Source organism: Perissodus microlepis, chromosome 11 (assembly GCF_051167445.1).
Source record: "Perissodus microlepis isolate ML-2025 ecotype Zambia chromosome 11, ASM5116744v1, whole genome shotgun sequence".
Lineage (NCBI taxonomy): Eukaryota > Metazoa > Chordata > Actinopteri > Cichliformes > Cichlidae > Perissodus > Perissodus microlepis.
The window spans coordinates 3,012,245-3,021,648 of record NC_140471.1 but is presented as its reverse complement, the minus strand read 5'-3'; positions in this window follow the sequence as shown (position 1 = coordinate 3,021,648).

The window sequence follows — 9,404 nt, the reverse complement described above, 5'->3', positions numbered from 1 at the left end:
AGAAAGTCCTGGAAGAGGAGAAGACAATGGTAGAGGACGCAAAGAAACAAACTGAACAGGAAAAACAAGTGTTAGAAGAAGTGCAGTTTGTATTCAAAGATGAGACCAACCAGGCTGAAGTATCAGCTTTGGAAAAGACACTGAAGCTGCAGAAGAAGGTGCGCGTCAACTGGGTTGTTCAGTTGGTGGTTTTACTGGCCAAAGAAAAGGTCTCCTCCAAATACAAGATCTTCACAGAGCGCCTCACTCCTGACTGCATCAGCCGTCGTCTGACTGAGAAAATCTGGCCTGAAGTTGAGGAGAAACACTTGAATTTATCCCACGACAGCATTTTCAATGTGGGCAAGGCCATTCTCAAAGATCTTTGCAAAACACACAACTGCAAAGAAAACCTTTTGATCTTTAATCTGAGGGAACAGCTTGACAATATTACCGTCTCAATCTTCACCAAACACCTGTTGGCATTACCAGCAAGAGTACTCAGTGTCTCTAAAGACAGGCAAGAGTACAAGGAAGTTGTAAAAAATGTGACCAAAGATCTGCTAATGCACGCCATCAGCAAAGGAAATGAGACGATGACAATGAATCCAGTAGCATCCGAGTTTATTGTAGAGAGGCTTTTCCAGAAGATCTGGAACAAAATTTCGTCCAAAAAGTACAAAATGTCCATGGAGAACATTGGAGAACTCGCCCTGACAATATACAATGAACTCCATGACAGGTGGGATTCTCCAATACTCTTAATGTGGTCAGGAAACCCAGTAATGGATGAAGCAATCGTCAGCAGCTTCAAAAAACATGCAAAATTGAGGAGCCAAAACATCATCTTTAGGGCTTTCTCATGTGCATGCTAAAGTCTAACCAACACGTGCATGTGATTATGTGAGAAAACCCTTAAATTGGCTTCAAATATTCATTTCAATTGGGCTTTCTAAATGTAATTTTGAAACCAGAGTGGTTAAAAATAACTACTCTTTTTTCCCAACTTCCTTCCCTCATCACCAACTGGCCGAGGCAGATGGCCACCCCATCCCAGAGCCTGGGTCTGCCGGAGGTTTCTCTCTTTATAAGTGAGTTTTTCCTTCCCACTGTCGCCAAAGTGCTTGCTCTAGGGGGTTGGAGTCTTTGTGCATTATTGTAGGGTCTTGACTTTACAATATAAAGCACCATGAGGGAAGTGTTGTTGGGATTTGGTGCTGTTTCTTAACTCAAAAAGTCCAGTTACAACAGGACATTTTGAGTTAAAAAACAAAAAACCAAAATAAAAAAATAAAATGAAATGAAAAAAAAAACTTTGAATTTGTGCTTTGTTTCATTTACTGTTTAAGAAGTTTGTTCTTCCTGCAACTTTTAAAAACAACAAACAACAAATAGCTGAGCTGTTGGATTTACTAAGTGCATCCAAGAATACAAACAAGCAGTCCTCACACACATTTGAGAAAAACTGAGAGACCTTTGAATCTTTATAGCTTACTGAATATTCACCTCTTTACTTTGTCTGCATGTGTCCACTTTTTGTCTTTTTCTATTTGTATTATTCTCATTTCAAAGACATTCAAAGCTATTTGGAGACATGCAGAGTTCCTTAAAGATGAACCTAATATAATTACACCAGTTGTTTAACTGAGGTAATCACGCTTTCCCCCACAGTCCTACGATTTTTCCCTTTTTCTGTAAAGCAATGCAAATACATTTTTAATACTTTCTGTCACGGGTTGCTCTGAGGATCCACTCGCAGGACTCCGGAGTGTGTTTTAACAGAGACGGTTTATTTACAAGATCTTCACCAAGTGTATTTACAGACAGTGCGAGGACAGTGCTATATACAAGATGTGAGAGGCAGGGTTCCAGGGAAAACAAGGGAATCACACACGCGCTCACGCCAGCCTCTCTCCGCTAGTGACCAGTCACTCCTTACACACTCCACACGGGGGAACACGGGGACGGGTCCGGGGAATCTAGAACAGAGAGACACACGTTAACTTTCTGAGACGGAAGCGTGGGAAACTTGGGCTCGACGTGTACTGACTAGAGTCTTCACAACAATCCAGCGTTGAACAGCTGATCTCCTCCTTCTAATATACCAGCTGGTCTGATGAGGCCCAGGTGTGCACGATCCGGGAAGGCGTGGACCGAGGGCGTGAACCCGCCATGAGTTCCGCCCCGGCAAAACAGGGGAGAGGGAGAGAGAGAGGAAAAAGAGAAGAGAAGGGGGGCTAGGAGTGGAGAGATGCTGATCAGCGCCTTGCCGATCCCGCAGGTCGTGACACTTTCAGTCAAGTTTTTAATATTCATACAGGAATAAACTACAACAGAAACACAGTCACAAATATACAGACACCACATTTACATACACATTTAGTACAAATATAATGTTTAAAAGGAGTCTGATTCTTCTACTGATAAACATTTGACTTTGATTTCCAGGAATTTTCCACTGTGAGATTAATGGAAAGTGTACATTGCACATAGTGACAATGAATGACGGACCGACCACACAGATCGCACTTTACTACACTTTTTACTCAGTTTTTGTCTCTTCCAACCCTCAGCCCCAGCTGCCAGCTACACACACACAACAACAACACAACTGAACTGATGGAGCTCCGCTGTGTCAGCCTCCCTTCGCAACCGTGCCACAAACCACGCCCTGTTACACACATTATATGTCCACAAACATGACTTAAGCTTCCCATTTTAGTTAATGTCAAAATATTTTTTACTGTGATACCACCAGTTTTGCCCTTCAGTGGCTGAACCAGTTTTCATAAATATTATAGTTAGCTGTCTGTGTCTCTCTGGGTATTACACAGCTGTGACTGCTAACTAGCTAATTAGCGAAAGTCAGCGATGTGGATAACTGGGAAAAGTGAGAACTTCATGGTTGTAGAAATTATTCCAGGACTCTAATAAGTACTGTATCAATACCTGTGTTTTACAGTTGGCTCTACTGTACACTTTAAAGGGTTTCAGGCAAAGTTACACTAACCCTAGTTTAAGCCTCAGACCTTCCTGGCTGATGCTAGCAAATGCTAATGTTAGCCTCTGATTTGGGCTGCTAAAGTAAATACTTTTAGCTAGCTGACCAGCATAGATTATTTCGGTGGTAATATTATTGAAAGTATAGTTTCACCTCAGCACATTTACAATTATATCTATTTTGTAGCACATAGAAATGTTTAGTTAATATTTACAGACAGACACATTTTCCCTGTAACTGTGTTTTTACTCCAGCATTTGTTGAAAATGTAATTTATGAAATGCTGAGCAGCATTTCTAGTATGTGGAATATTTTTGTCACCCCACTGTGCTAATGTGATCAAATACTAATAATTATTACTAAAAAAAATTCAATAATAAATCAATAACTATTTCTTGATTGAACTATAATGTAAGCGCAGTGCTGGTGTGCAGGGGATTTATATGCCTTGTGGGGGATGCTGACATGTTATAAACTGTTGTGTCTATATCAAGCTTTTAGCCAAATATGAGCAGAGATATTTGTATCTTTCTTAAAAATTCAGATCCTTACATATTATTTGAGAAATGGATCAACAGCTATCACTACTTGAAGCACTCTAAGTCCTGCAGTGGAAAAATATCCCTTATTTCACCTTTGATCACACACTTTGGTTTTCCAGTGCAGAGCAATGGCCAAGAAAAGGAAGGACTTCCCTGAGTGGAAAAAAAAGATGAAGATACAAGCTGGTGATGATCCAGAGCAGCTGGTCTCAGGAAATGAAGAAAAACCCTGATCACCTTCTCTACAGAAACAAGGTGAGTTTAATGTTGTGGTTTAGTTTTTCAAGGTATGTATGTTACTTTAATTATAAACTGTTTCTGTTGCAACAGAATGCTGTTATGTGTATGCAACTCTATGTGAATTATAATCCTTTGTAGGGCTGTGGGATATGACCAAAATCTCACATCCCAATATAAGACATATCTCTCCTGATAACGATATATATCACAAAATAGTGCATTTTCTGTAAATTCTGTGATTCTCGGGCAACCCGACTTATGTGAAGTGTTTTCAGTTGGGCGTCGTGTACCTGGAGTCGAGTGTTTTGACCGATGCGTGAAACTACATTTTTAGACATGAGTTTAAACGGCCGCCATTTTCTTTCTGAGTATTTATTTCACGGCGTGCTGCGAGGAAAAGCCTGTTCTAACGTTTGAGTCTAAGGATTATTTTGAGCACCTGACGGCTCTTTTTTGCTTTTCATTCGTAAACTCTCGAAACTCTTTCATGTGATTCTTGTGTAGGTGGTTAAAGAGGTTTGTCGTGTTTGAGTGGTGGTGGGGACCAGTTTGTGGCATAATTTGCATAGTACAGTTTTCTGGGGCGTGTCAGACTTTTCATAACCAAACCATGTCCATGCTACAGAGGTAGCCCCTCGTTTAACAATAAGGTCCTCGATTTCTTTCGACTGGTCCTTCAGTTTGGAGCTAGCTGGTTCTGCCTCATCCTTGCTGGCCATGCTGGTATTCTCTGTGCCTTCATCTGCGTGGTGACTGTAAGCGCCATTTATAGTTACTTGATGTTTTTATTTGAGGTCATTTGTTTGATGCATATTCTGAAATTTTATGTTTGAGAATAATGTATATCATTTCAGTTTATTTTTCAAGTCTCAACAGAAACTTGAGCTTTATTGTGAAAGGTTTATGTGGAAAATAAACAAGCGGACGGCGGAGCCACACAATGGTTTTACCGTCATTGTTGGTAATGAAAGTACGCGTAAAAACAGTCACTTGTCCGTCCATAGTGTGGTTATTGTAGGTATAAGAGAAAGAGAACTTTAAGAAATAATATAATAACTACAGTAACCATCAAAATCATGAAAAAAAATATTGCCGTAAACAGTTTATTTTGCAACACCACAAAACAAACAATAGTGTATAATATGAAACAATAGACATTTTTATATCGTCATCTGATATATATCGTCATATCGCACAGCCCTAATCCTTTTTTTGTTTATGTTGTTTATGTTCTAGGTAAAAAAAAGTATAAAAATACAAACTTTTTAAAAATGTCTTGTTGTTTCTCTTTTCCTCAGAATAAATTGCGACTAGTCTCAATGGCTGAGATGGAGGAGCAACACAGCGACAAGGAAAAGCTGAGTGTATTTTATTTAAAGCTCAGATGGACCTTGATGTACTAACATGCAGGCTGCATTCAGGACTTTGTCACACTGGTATATGAAGAGTGGTAACAAGACTTTGTAGTAATTTGTCTTACTATTGTCTTATTTGTTGTGATTTAGGGTGTGTGCGCACAAGCAGAGGTTTTTGTTTGTAACCGTAACCTCGTTTTCAGAGTCTTGTCTAACATTTAATGGTCATGAAATATGTCAGACTTTTTCCTCTACTTAAACAGCTAAGGGCATTTGAACACCGTGGAGAGAAAGGTGTGCATTAAGGATTTTGAACTATGATGTTTAAGTGTTGTCACTGCTGAGGATTCGTGGACACAGGTCCTTATTCACTACGCTGCTGTTTACAGTTTAACTTTTCATCAGAACAATCACTTCTAATTGTACTTTGCTCCTCACTGACAAAACAAGTCCAGTAAATACACTTATCTTTAAGTTTGGGACAGTGATCTGTCTTAATTTATTTTGTGTTGTAGTTATCATATGGGGAAAAGTCCTGTGGTTATCCATCCGTCCTGTTCGAATAAACCCAAAGTTCAGGAACATCTTCTTTAGATCTGTTCAGTTTTATTCATGTGGCACCACTTAAACAGTCAACAACTTTCGACTCAAGTATGTTATAGTATGTAAGGTAAAGAGCCCAAAGAGTTAATCTCAGACAAATGTTCACACAAATGTGAATTACATTCACTTCATTAATGAAGTGAATGTAATTCAGTAATCAAAGGTGTTTGGCTATAACTGACTACATGTGTATACTGTATCATAAGTGGACAGACATGGATGTAAACCACACCTTAACCATTTGGCTGAGGCAAAACTACCACAAGGCAGTGATTCTAACTAAAAGGTACTCTGGATATTATTAAATGTGAACATATCGTTAAATATGACATTTTTTGTTTGTCAGGTGTCCTGTTTGAAGAAAACACTTGGTAGCCACTTGAATGAATAAACTCATTTACATGAGGGCAACCTGATTTCAAGGAAATAAAAATGCTCAAATTTGAAAGCTTGTGAGTTATTTTGTTCATGTATCAGCTGTTTAGTCGTTTTATGACAAGATGGATGCTGTCGTTATATTTTAGTATAGTGTTTGAGTTAAGGAGAATAAAAGAATATTTAACATTAATTGTACCAATGTTGTTGTGTACGAAGCACAAATTAATTTAAGTTTTAATTCATGAATTTTTGATTACATGGTGTACTAGGTTGTAATTGCATAGAAATGTACGTTTAAGGATATAAAGAACTATATTTAATGAGTTACAGTGGAAAGAAGTGCTTGGAAATAGTAATATAAACAGAAATTTCAATTTTTCTATTAACGGAAAATATCAGTTAATGATACAGAAAATATACTGTGAATAAACGGAATTTTCCGTTTTATCATTTACAGAAAAGTCCGTCAAACGTCCGTTAAAAAAAACAGAAAATGTACTGGCAGAAAATTACCAGGACATTTTCCGTTTTTCTACGGAATATTTTTTTACAGTGTTGCATATAATTACATTTTTGCTTGATGCATAAAGTTAAGATTAAAACTAATAAAACAAGTTATAAAAAGGGACTTTTGTATTTTTGTATGTCTACATTTTGTATGATGGATTATGTAGAAAAAGTAGAACTGGGCTGAAAGTTCTATCACTTTATCACCTATTCAGGTTGTAAATCGTGTTTTTAAAAAGTAACTAAGTAATTAATTACTTTTGAAAATAAGTAATCAGTAAAGTAACGGGATTACTTTTGGGGGGAAGTGATCAGTAATTAGTTACTGATTCAAGTAACTTGACCAACACTGGTGATGAGCACCATGAGGAAGAATCAAAACAGTATTTCTTTACTGTTTTGATTCTTCCTCAAAGCGCTCACGAGGACAGAAAACCAAACCAGTGACATGAATCATGCTCAAAATGTCAAACTCTGAGAAACAGATCAAAGAGCGTCTTTATTTCTCTCACACTCACAGTGAACTAGAGCAGGGAGTTTTTCTGATGTCACCACTGGAGGGCGCTGTGGACCAGCTGGTCCCAGCTCCAGCTTGGTTTCGCACCAGTACTGAGCTCCATCATCTTCTCTACTGGGAGTGATGTTCAGAGTGAAGGTCTCATTCACTGGTTTCTTCTGTTCACTGTTGGACTGTAGGTGACCCAGTGCTGTGTTTCCTCTGTAGAAGGTCACAGTGAGGCTTTGAACAGGAGCTACGTTCTGTACGCTACACTGCAGGGTGTACTGCTGATTCTCAAACATCATCTCAGTGTGGTTTACAAAGCTGATGGAGACACTTCCTGGAGGCGCTGAGAAGACAGGGAAAGAAAGAGTAACACAGGTAGATGTCAGTCAGTAACCGCTGAGCTCACGAATCCGTCTGTGTATTTACCAGAGGTGAAAAGTAACGAATTACATTTACTTGCGTTACTGTAATTGAGTAGTTTTTTTGTGTATTTGTACTTTTTAAAGTCATTTTTCAAGTCTGTAATTTTACTTTTACTTAAGTATATTTTTTAAAAAGTATTGTAGTTCGCTACGTTTTCAATCACACCCGTTACTGAGTAAATTAAAAATAAAAAAAAACATTGCGCTTCGGAAATACTGCAGGGAATGATGGGTAGTAGAACAAATTGGCGCTAAGGTCACGTTAAAGATGGAGTCTGACATCGGTGTTACGGATCCAGTGAAAAAAGAAATCCGGTCAAATTCTGCTGACCCTGAACTCGAAGAAACGGATGTGAACCCCTGGCCGTATTTAAGGGACCATTTCGGCTTCAAGTGCAAGAAAGGCAACAGCTTTATTATGCAGTGTAAGCTGTGTTTGCCCAGAGAGACCGAGTTAGCAGCTTTTAAAAATTCCACATCAAACTGCGCAAGCATGTAGAGGTAAGTTAAATACAACTCGTACCGTTATGGTAGCAAAGAGGCTGTGTTCAAATTAATCACATTAAGTTAAGACATCTGTGAAGAACACAGATAACGTTGGTTGGTACTAGCAACTTGCTGTAATCGGGCACGTCGCAACTTACATTTTTTTTACTGGGTTGGTAAATTGCCAAAAGAAAATGTGTTTACCTACGTTTTTCCTGTTTGTTAATAATAATAATTTATTTTAAAAAATAGTTAAATTAAAGACAGAAGCGGCTACTTTCTTACTTAACCCGCATATGTTCACACTGCAGGCAAAAGAATAACAGAGCGCTCACTTACCTTAGATTAGTCAAAGACAGCTGACTTCTGTTACTTGTTAATTAGCACTTGCAACCTCCCGTTAACTAGCCTGTTACTGTCCAATAAAACAAAACGCGAGGTATATTGGTATAATTTACCAGCGGTAGCTATGTAATGCATTGATGTCTTATTAGGGACGTCAAAAAACTTTCTCTCAAACTTAACACTGGCCTGCCTGCCTCAGCTGCCTTCGAGCGTCTCTTTAGCTGTGCTGGACTACTGTTCACTGCAAAGTGAGCAAGGATGAACTCTACTAACTTTGAAAATCAACTGCTCCTCAAAATTAACAGGAAGTTCAGAGAGTAACACTCTAGGATGGATACAAAGGAACTTTAATCTAGAGGTACAGTAGGGCAGGGCCAAGTTTAAAAAATTAAAAAACATTTTTAAAGCAGCTGCCGTTCAGTTCAGTACTTGTTCTCTTATTTGACAGTTTAGAACACATTCTCATGTGAAAGAATGATATGGTTTTGTATTGAAAACACTGTGATACCTGACAGTTTGGTTGATTGGTTTGGTGACCATTATCCATTTTCATGTATAGACTTGCAGTTTAACTGCCACTGCACTTTAATTTGTAAAGTTTTTCTTTTCACTAAAAAAGAACTACTTTGAGATTTATATCCCACTGTCTTTTTTTGCACTACTCAGAAGCGGCTGTCCTCCTGCTGACAGAAAAGTAACTATGTAACTTTTACTCTGAGTACATTTTAAATGAGCTACTTTTTACTTTTACTTGAGTACATTTTTAGACAGGTAATTTTACTTGTACTTGAGTAAAATTTCAGCAAAGTAATAGTACTTTTACTTGAGTAAAATATTTTAGTACTCTTTCCCCCTCTGGTATTTACACACAGAGGTCGAATTTGGTCTGATTGTAAACAGCCTTTAAAGTTAAATGTTGCTACCAGGGGCGTCATAGTGGAGGCAAAAGTGATGCTCAGATAAAGACACCCAAGGAGCCAAAGGAAGGAGGCAGCCGCAGGTCTCTCTCTTAAGGATGTAACACAAGATGAGCTCATACGG